An 11,146-nucleotide genomic window follows, 5' to 3' on the forward strand; every position below is an offset into this window, starting at 1 on the left:
CCTTAGGTACTTCATTTATGTGTTGAATGGCATTATGTAAAAACTCAAAATGATCTTTCAGTTCAATAATACGCTTCTTATGAATAAATACTGAAAATAATTTTTGCTACATCAGTAATTCAGTAAAGCCAGTGAAGGTAAAGGTTGCTAAATTGTTTTCTTGGATTGTTGGCTCCTCTTTATACAATAATATCTGCTACCTGCAGCCTGTGGCCATTGCACCTGAGCCTTCCTGCTGTCACTAGCATAGATTGAGGGCCCCAGTAATATTTGCAGAGCTCATTTGCACTCTGTGTGGCACATGAAATTGCCATTGACTGCAATCTTGCAAGGGCTCAATGGCCTCACATCGACAGTGCTTGTTAAAACCACACCATGAATAAGTCCTAGGATAGGGACACATGCCTCAGGGGATTTCAAGATGGCTAACAAGTACATTAGGTATGGCAACTATGTTGTGCACATTGTTTACACCCACACTCAAGGCACACATGCACATGAACACACACTCACAAACACACACACAGGCCTTAAACTGGAATGTTGAAGGGAAGAAGAGAGGGTGAGTGGAGCGCAATGAGTAAGATTAGCTTATTAAGCAAAACACTTAACGCAGGCTGCAGGCATCCTAGTTAAGGATCACATGCAGGACAAGTGCCAACAAAAGATCAGGTAGTCAGGATAATGATTGTAAAGTGGTTTTGAGGTAGCAATTAGCTGTCATCCGTCGCTGTAAGAGCTGTTTGTCTTGTCTGATGGTCTATAACAAAAGAAACTCGTTCAAACCATTTCCTCTCTCCTCCTCTATTCCTCTGTGCTCTGCCTCTGCACTCTGGTGCATTGCCAGAAAATCAGATTTCTCACATGGGCAACTTTTCTCCTACTGAGAGATTATTTCAATAAGAAATAAACAGTCTTCCCCCGCAAGGCATGATCCACTCAGAGAACGTGGCTTTAAGAATGAATAATGCATATGTTCACTGTTAAATAGCTTACAAGAAGGGGAAAAAGAAATATCTGTCTTACCGCCAATCTGAAATGTGTTAAACCATCAAGAAATTTAATAATGCATGCTATTTCTCCTGTGCTGGAGAAAAACTATACAGCTGAAGCACACAGCATGAAAGCAACATGTAAAGAATATTTACTAAGCCAAATCCTGCAGGTTTTCTGTTTGTGGCCTACTGTGTTCGCCTCTTTGCTGGCTTTTTGGTTTACGAAAAATCATTAAATTATATAAATGTCTAACTAGAGTCAAAACAAGCATGTAGGATCATAATTCTGTTTTGCTATACAGCATCACATCGGTCCTGTGTCGATAAAGATAACAGGTGCATTAAATATGGAACATAATCAAAAATGTATGTCAAACTGCACCCTTTGAGAAGCTTTCAATGGACACACATGAACTACAAAGTAGGTAAAAATACACTGAAGATTATTCTTTATCCCTGACTTCTGTATCCTGATGTTTTTAATTAGTGCCTGCTCTAAGATATTGTACTTGGAACTGGAGTCTCCCTGTAGGAATTTTATTCATCAACATCTGCCCTGACTCCAACATTAATTAAACAAACTCTTAAATTATCTACAATCCAATTATAGTATCTTAAAATGAAACCCCAGGTGATGGTGTAGCTTAGTAGTCAAATTCCTCACAGTGTTAAAAGACTCTTTCAAGATGCAGATATTTCTCATAAGCCCAGTACATGTACAGGTTAAACTACATTAACACTTAACAGTCTCTTAACAATCTCTCTCTATACACACACACACACACACACACACATATATATATATACACATATACACATATACACACACACATCAACCATTGTTCTCATGCTCTTCCAGATTGCTTTTTTAAAATATTGCCTCAGGTAATGGAAGTCAAACATTTTGGGTACCAGCCCAGTGAGTCTATTTGGCTGGCACCCGATACTATTTCCATTAATCCCCATTGAAATTTTGGCAGGTGAGGATAATTTAGCACAGTCACAGTCTGAATGGTAACAAGAAGGAGGAAGAATGAGAGGAAATTTTTGTTACAAGCCATCGCAAGGACTCTGGACTGACATCATAATGTTTGAGTGGCACGTGTGATAAGCTCAATATTTTTACTGTAAATTTAGAGCAGTTATTATTCTAATTATCTGATTCTGTCCACCCCTCAAAAAATACAATTTTCTGCCCTTAACTTCCACTGTTTATAGACTTATAGTGCTGGGCAGGAGCATGTGACAGTAATAGAAAAAATGATAAATAACACTAGATTAGATAGACAGATGATAATGGATTACTTTTCTAATAGCAAGTCGTGCAAGGGATTATAATGTAAAATTTAGTAATATATTACAATTCAGAACCAAAAAGAGTCATCAGATATTGGATTAGTTTATTGATAGAAAGGTAATCAACTATTTTAAGCTTCTAAACATTAAAGTCACTTAACAAGCACAAATGCTAAATATTCTCTGGGTGCTCCAATGTGATGACTGCAGTTGTTTTATGTGAATCACCACTAGAGCAGCACCTCTTCACAAGAGCCTGTTCTTAGCGGACAGGTCTGGGACATGCAGGGACTCATGTTGTTTCCTATTTAACTATCTATGACTATTTTTTACAAAAATGTATACTTGCATTAAAATGGAGCTGTCACTTTGCAAAGGACCATTTTTTGTGTCACTAACATTTCATTTTATTTACAGCGTCATTTAAAAGAAGGCCTCGTACAGATACAATTATGTTAGTTAGTGACTCTCAGTTTTTTTCCAGGGATGCATTTCAGAGTAAAATCATTTCTGCTGCCAGTGTAAGAGGGCAGGGGGGGAGCAGCCAAAGCGCCTGCCAAAACAGACCATTAGCAACTCATACAGTGATCAAACCCACATCCCCATTATCTCAACCAGCCTCTTCATTTCTCATGCAGAGCCATGTGAATTGTCCCTCATATCTCCCATCTTTAAGCCACTCATCTTTATTCAGCTGATCTGATTACAGTTTGCATTTTCAATTAATGCCACAACCCAGAGAGAGAGAAAATGGAAGAGAAGCTGATTTTCAGATTGAGTTTGAAATGTGCACTGATTGTAAATGAAGTGAACAAGAGCTGCATTTATGGAAAATAGCCAGAGATGCTGCAGTCCACGGTTCTGGAGGAGCACATCTGGAGCCCCTCCAAGTGCCCCGGGGATGTCGCTAAGAGGAGCTCCACTCCGATGAAAGAGAGACCATTTAAGAACAAGAAGAAAAGAGAGAGAGAGAGAGAGAGAGAGAGAGAGAGATGACTGGCAGTGTCTGATCTGTAGTGTTGAGCAGCTGTTCCTTGCAGAGCTTCCCGTTTTATCAGCCCTCAAAGATATAGGCGTCTTTGTCTGACATCCACAATCACGCACAGACATTCTGTTATAAAAGTTAACACTTTATATGGACTGGCATCATGCTCCAGAATACCAAATCACTTATGTAAAATTTACCAATATTCTACTTCAATATAAGGATGCTGGAGCAGGCGAAATCATCTTTAAATTTTTTACATTTTCAATTAAACTTAAATGCTATAGGTCAAATGTGCTGAATCTCTTTGAAAAACGTTCACAGGGAGGGACTGAGCACCTTTTGAGGATGGTGAGCGTGAGGTTAGAGGCAGGCAGAAATAGCTCCAAGCTCAGGGCACGCAGAACATCCTGTGTGTGCGAGAGGTGATGTGGAAAACGAGTCTTTTTGAAGGCACAGAAGACGATGCCTTATTTGGAAGCAGTTAATTAGAAAGGTTGATTGATTTGATGGCACTAGCAGGGCAGGACAGCAAAGTGCACTGGTCTGTGAAGGAGTCCACGCTCAGGTCGATATTTACGCCTTCCAGGGAAGCTTTAATAACGACATTAAAGGCTCTATGAAGATGCCTTGTCTCCTCTGTGTGTGTGTGTGTTTGTCTTCCAGGACACAAATCTTTTTCAAATAAATTTCTGTTTGCTCTCACAACAACTCTGCTACAAATATCTGTTAAAACACCCAGAATGACTTAAGCTTACTGTATGCTCTTGTGTCAGAGTGTTGACTTTTTTTTTTTTTTTTTTTTGAGAAACAGAAATAAGCCACTTTAATGAAATGAAATTGTTTATGGTGCCTGGCTGTTCCAGAGGATATGAAGCTGTTCTGATGATGACTTCATGCCATGTCTCTGTATCACTTTGCTGCTTGCTGCTTTGCTTCTTTCTTCTATACCGTATCAATTCAACTGCTTGATTTCTAATCATAAACTTTTCTCTCATCTGTGACATCTGGCTGTTACATGACTAAACAAAGAAATACAGTAAATACACATTACTGCTGTTGGGCAAAAACCTTTAGATTTTTTTAGTTCAGTTAAAGTTGAACATTTGATTTGTGCTTAAAAACTAGCTGGGAAAATTCTGCAACCCTTGGGCTTATCAACTATTCCAAACAAAAACTAGCTGCAAGAAATCAAGAGTTGTAAAACTCATAGCACATACTTTGGAAGGATGATCACCATGCTGACATCAGCTCCCACTAAATAAAAGAATGAATACAATGACACTGTGGGCCTCAGGATTATGCAGGAAGTGGGCAAACTTACTTTACGTTAGTGTCTTAGAGGCACAGGTTTAAGAGACAAGTGAGAGACTAGCTTTGAAAATACTAGTTTTAACAGGTTACTTCACTGAATTTATGGTTTTTAACTGTAATAATAATGAACTAGTCTTTGAGACCCCAGCTTGATATGCCATGATGACTTTTTCCTTGTTTTCCTTTTCCTTCCACGCTCAGGTGGAACCACAGCTGTAAACTTTTGACAGCATATAGATTTGACCATGCATATCCCATGTATATAATAAATAACATATAACATAAAAGTTGTTTTCAGCTTTTTCATTTTCATGACCATACTTTATGCTCATATATGTTGTTATCTTCAACAGAGAAGAGCTTCCTATTTTTAAATGGTTAATTTTTAAAAAAATATATCTTTTTTTATCTCAAAATACAGCAGTTGGATCCTTGAGACCCTGAACACAGAGGAAGTAAAACTCATCTCAACTAAACATAGGGGTTATAATAGCACTGTCACTGTCTTCTAAAAGGAAGAAAAGATGAAATTTAGGTGCACACTAAACACAAAATGAATTGTGATCAATCTAAAAGCAGGGCTGTCTTTATTTTCTTGAGTTTTGACATTTTCACACAAGCAAACTGAATATTCATGTGCACCTGAATATATACACAAATAGACAGACAGAGACTGGTGATAGATATATGCAAGCTCACACACACCCCCACACACTCAAACAAACAATAAAAGTCCATCATTTTCTTCTGACATCCAAATTAAAACTAAGCGTCCCCCAGAGGATCACATTACCGAAGTGGTGCATGTTTATGACAGCTTCATCACAGTAGTATGAAATGCAGACCAGGCCAGGTCAGGACACTATTGTTTACCCCCAAACCATTACCTACTATTCCCTCTTATAAATCATTCTTTGCATTCTCGCAGCCTGTTTTCTTCACTCTGTTTCTGGTGGTTTATAAATACTTGCACCCTTCACGCGTGGCTGAACAAGATGAGCTCCAGACTTCAGGCATCATCCATGCACCTTGTCATGTGGAATTGATCTTGCTTTGTTGTTTTTGGATATCTGACAATGTCCAAAAGTATAATTGGCAGACATATGTATGTAAAGTATGGTGTGTCATCCATGTAACAGAGCCAAAACCTGACTTTGACAACGTTGCATTCATGCTCCACATGCATGCGTATACTAATAACACAAATAAGGCTGTCTCAGTCAGTGGTCTTCTGACCGAAGTTTTGAAACTTTTCATGAGAAAGGTTTTATTTTATTAAAAAAAATTTGTTTTTTGTATTTCCAACTTGTAAATAAATTGCATAATAAATGGATTTTCCTGTCAAAATTCACATCACCCTTGCTTTTGCCTGATATTAACTGAACCTCAATAAATTAGGAAACTGCAGACTTGCCACAAAGACAGAAATTACTGCTCACTAAGCCATCATTATTTAATTTAAAACAAAATCTTGAATAATAGTTAAAAAAGAACATATTTAGGCTGAGGTTATTTATTAAGCAAACCACAAAGTCTATTCATGTTTATTTCAGAATGTAAATTGTTTACTTTATGTTTTTGTTTTGGTGGCAACCCACAAAGATGTCTGAAGATCCAAATACTGACAAATTTCCAGACAGGCCAGAGCTTTGGTTATCTGCTGTACAGGATCATGAAAGGATTCTGAATCTCTGCGAGTTTGCTGTAAGAAGCTTTGCAATAATGAGCTGCTTTTTGATGAGGACATGCAACTTGCACACAAATCTCTCAACCACAAATATTAAGATCATCAGTAAAGTCAAGATCAGTGGTCAAGACTGACTTCAAAGTCAAATTCTCTTTCCTGTTCAAGGCATCTTAACCACATCAGAGCAAAGCAAACAATTCACTTTTTATGTCAATGATGTGCTATTATTCAGTGAAAATTGATCTCTGATTGATTAATCTCAGTTCTGGAGGAGATACTGCTGATGCTGAAAGCACACACCTCATACCTCTCATAATTTATGAATTCACATGTAATACCCCAGAAAATGCATTCTCAAACTCACTGTTGCGACAAGTTCACTATACTGCACTACATGTGCCTTGAGAGAACAGTGGTGGATTGGACTGGTGCTGACTTTTACAACCCAAGTACAGTTTATTTATGTGGTTATATTTAGTCATATAGCTCAATACGCCCACTGTAGGTGGTGTTAAAGTCTTTCTTTTAGGTGAATGGATACTCGAAAGAGTAAAGAAGCTTTGTTTTGCTCAGGTTAGTCAAGCAAGTGAGAACTAATGTCAGCATGATCACCATTTAAAAGAGTTGATGAGATATTGGCATTTTGTAAAGGCATGCATGTTGATTGGCTGCTTATGCTTGATGCCGCCTGTGACCTTTCCAGTCAATCAGAGAAGAATATGGGGAGGTCCTACATGATGCTTTGGGATGTATCGACTGTTTTCAGCAGATGGTAAGAGCCATTTCAAATCCCAGTGGAGGCTGATAGGCCCTACACCAGGCTTTGTTCCCCCACACTCGCACACAAACACACTTCAGGGCTGACGCGATAAAATCAATCTTGCCGTGACAGTGCTTCCCCCAGCAGCCGGGGGCCTAAATTTATTGGTCTAAATTAGGATCTGACCCAACACCTTTCTCTCAGAGGAGACAGGAAGTAGTACAGTTTGGGAAAGCAAACATCGGACAATAATGTCAGCAAAATGAAAGTTTCCCTATGGATGCTGACGATATATATTGCCGACTGATGTTGGACCTCTTCGAAAATGATTTAGACTGTTAAACAGCAACAGTCTACAGGAAGTTATCAACAAGTAATTAAATAGTTTGCTACAATTTGACTGTTATTTGACATATGTAAAAAAAATTGCAATCTTTTCAGAAGAACATGTGTGGAACATGATTGAGGGGGTTCTTCAGCTGATGGATGGAGTATGTCGGACACACACAACGTGTCTACTATTAGTATTAATATTAGAAGTATAACTATCGGTTTCCTTGATGCACACAAGTCACACCAGAAAGCTTTTATTGAAAGCACTTAGCTTAGCGGGGTGCAATTCTGTGCCCCCTTAAATTCTACCATTTGTTTACTGTTATCAATATGCTTAATGAGCTGGAAAATAACCTGCATTCAAATGGCAGCAGTTGGTGTCCAGCTAATCCATTGCAGTGGTGAAAAGTGATTCACAATTTCTCAATTCAAAGGGGGTGCAGCAATCAGAGCAAAACTAAACTCTTATTAAGGGACTCCGAGCTATCATCTTCATCAAACGACCTTCAGAAACTATTGGCTGTCTTTCAGAAAGCATCTATTGAGGTAGATGTCCTGGATCAAATATTTACAGAGATCAAAAGCAAACACTTTGGTGCTTTACAGAGGCAGCATAAGGTCGGTAATACTGTGTCTGTATTATCCACTCTATTGTTATTTTGTTACAAGTTAAAGTCCTGTATTTAAAATTTCACATCAGTCAAGTACTGGCATAAAAATATAATTAATCTGAAGTATATCACATGTGTGGAATGTATATTATTGGACTCTGATTATTAGAATCTTCATGCGCACATCACACTAATGTTGCAGCTGATAAATGTGGGACTAATTATTAATGTGGAGCTAAATATTAATTTACTTATATTTATTTCAAGTCTATATTCATATACTGTGGGGCATTTTATGAATTTCCCCCTGAGGATCAAGAAAGTCTTACTGTCATAATGATGTCACATGATGGTGAGTGGAGTAAAAAGTACAGTCAGCTACTAAGTAGGATAAAATGGAAATACGAAAGTATGTAAAGTACAAATACCTCAAAATTACACTTGGCAAATGTACTTAGTTGCTTTCTGTCACTTGAATTATTTTATGTTCAAAGTTAAATTATGGAGGTGGTAAACTATGATGATGAATAACTGCTAAATTAAACTAAAATGAAAAGTGAAGTAAAGGCAAATATAATGTAAACTAGTATAATAAATTAAACCAGGTTATTGGATCCCTGTTACTCAGGTGCAATTGTTACATATCATGAGTCATTATAATGATACTGACTGCGTTCCATTATACAGACTTACTGAGATTTAATCTGAAGTCAAAGCTGCATGCAGTTTCACATCACTCATTTGATTACTGTCGCTCCATCTATTTAATTTTGCCTTTCACCATGCTGACTTCCTTTACACCAGAGTTAATTTGTCCACTACAGGTTGATATGCCTGCAGTGAAAACTTGCAATATTTCATTTCATTAATAATGTGACACTTAATTGATCTCTGCAGAGTAATATATCTATTTGCTTCCCTCCTCACTATAAGGTCACATTTCAGGGTCGACTTTTAAACAGCAGCCCTTAAGCTGGAAAAGCTTTAATGTGATGCTCAAAGAAACGCAGGCACAACAAAAGCACCTAAAACTGAATATTTTTAGTAGAAAGGGAGTCTCTAAATTCACCTTGCTGCTGGAGATGTCCTCAGCTGTAGTACCTCAACTTTTATCATTTCAATATCAAATACTTTTTAACTAAATAGGATCCAGTGTCTATATCTTTTTTTGTCATGTTGAATATGGTTATACAGTATTAGTTAAAGCAGCATTTGCACATAATGATAATGAAGATGATTGTAATGATATGAAAGTGACATATTTTGTCATTGGAGGGAACTCACTCCAACAAAATTCATGCTCTGCATTTAACCCACCCAAGTGACGTGCACACACACACAGCAAACCTGGGACAGTGGGCAACCGCAAAAGGAAAGACGTCCCTGGGTGGGCTCGAACCACCAACCTTTCGGTTAACAGCCGAACGCGCTAACCGATTGCGCCACAGAGACTGATAAACACAACAGATAAAGTTAGCAGATTTTTTTTAACAAATATTTTATAATAAATAATAAATAAATTTAAATCCTGCATGTATTTTAACATCTGACGTGTGTAAAGTCTGCTATGCTGTGAAAAGAAAAGAATGGAGACGAAAAGAAAAGAAGATTCGTCCTATACTTTTCAGTGTGTTGCTTTTTCATAATGCTGTTAATTTCAGTCCGACATCGGCCAGCCTTTAAATGCTCCATTTATTTTCCTGTTGAAAAACTGATGCTCCATTAATTTCACAAAAAGAATAACAATACTCTCTTGTGCCCCCCTTACAAGGAAGGCAGGAGCTCTGTGAACCTGAGCGGACATGCTGATGTAGAGCTGTGATTTTTAGGTGCATGTATTCAGGACCGGCTAGAGACATAAACCTAATAGGTGGTCGTCTAGGACACCACAATCTGGTGGGTGTTGCTTGCCTTTAAAAGAAAGATAAAAATAGGTACTTATTTGCCTTTAGGTAACAAAGGGACAAATAAGTGAAGACAGAACCACTCTTTGCATCCCTGTTCGTCACAATTTTTTATCTGCCTGGCCTGTGCACTGTAAATCCTGAAAGTGGGAGATGGCTTGCACATCACAGACAGCCTAAAGGCCCTTTCAGACACAATGCGACAACAGGACCTACTGGTCTCTGAAACCCATTAATTTCAATGGCTTGTGCCACACCATGGCTGCTTTTTGCTGCATAGATCAAAGCTGATCACAGTGGGTATCACGTTAAGTTCAGGACGCAAGAGGTGGCAGATTGCTAGACTGACTGAGTGATAGACAGATGTCAAGAGGCCGATATTTATTTTCAAAATCTGAGACTTAATGTGCACAAGGAAGAAAACTGAGAAAAGAGGAGGAGGAAAAGAAAGTCCAATATGTGTTAATTTGTAGTAGTTAGCCCATTCAATAGCAAAAAAGGTAATGCTAAGTAATGATGCTACTATTGCTGTTGGATGGAGACACAAAATGAATGAATCTGAATTGCAGGCCAGTGGCTAGCTGTCTGGGTAACTGCTCCTTATTAAAACGTAAGGCACTGGGTTAAAATTTAGCTGAGCAAAACGGGCATGTGTATCTATTTAGTTGTTACTGTGAGTTATGTTGGAAGTTATCTCTATGTTGCAACTGCTTTTATTTTATTAATGCATGAATCATAACTTAGTGGTATTTTACATTATTCCGAGCAGGCTGCAGCAGCAGTTTGTCCTACTCTGCAGCCACTGTAATAATATAATATCTATTCTATAGCTGTCCAGATGTTTACAGGAAAACTATATAAAATTAAATAAAGTTGATGTGTACTTTGCCCTTGGAGTACTCACTGTCCTCATGGGAACAAAATGCCATTCCCCATAATGTAAATCATTAAATTTTAGGGTGAAAACTTGCTTTAAAGTTAAGTTGAGGTTAGGGATTAAGCTAAGGGTTAGGATGAGGCAAGTAATGTTTGTTGTTGCGGTCAGGTGGTGGTTAAGCCCCCAGGAAATTAATGTAAGTTTATGCAATGTCCCCAACAGTGATGGAAACATGACTCTGTGTGTGTGTGTGTGTGTGTGTGTGTGTGTGTGTGTGTGTGTGTGTGTGTGTGTGTACATGGTCTAATCTCGCTTGGGGCACCAAAATGGCTTGAGCCTGACCTGCATATATGCTTCTGTGGCCTCCCCATACCTGTACTTCCA

The 11,146-nt window shown here is 38.2% G+C and overlaps 1 non-coding gene across 1 annotated transcript; it reads right to left on the reverse strand.

Annotated features, from left to right (window-relative positions):
* Positions 1-9,359: 9,359 nt before the first annotated feature.
* Positions 9,360-9,433, reverse strand: trnan-guu. Its single transcript has one exon. It is a non-coding gene; the product is annotated as a tRNA-Asn (tRNA).
* Positions 9,434-11,146: the final 1,713 nt, after the last annotated feature.

This window comes from Scatophagus argus, chromosome 10 (assembly GCF_020382885.2).
Source record: "Scatophagus argus isolate fScaArg1 chromosome 10, fScaArg1.pri, whole genome shotgun sequence".
NCBI lineage: Eukaryota > Metazoa > Chordata > Actinopteri > Scatophagidae > Scatophagus > Scatophagus argus.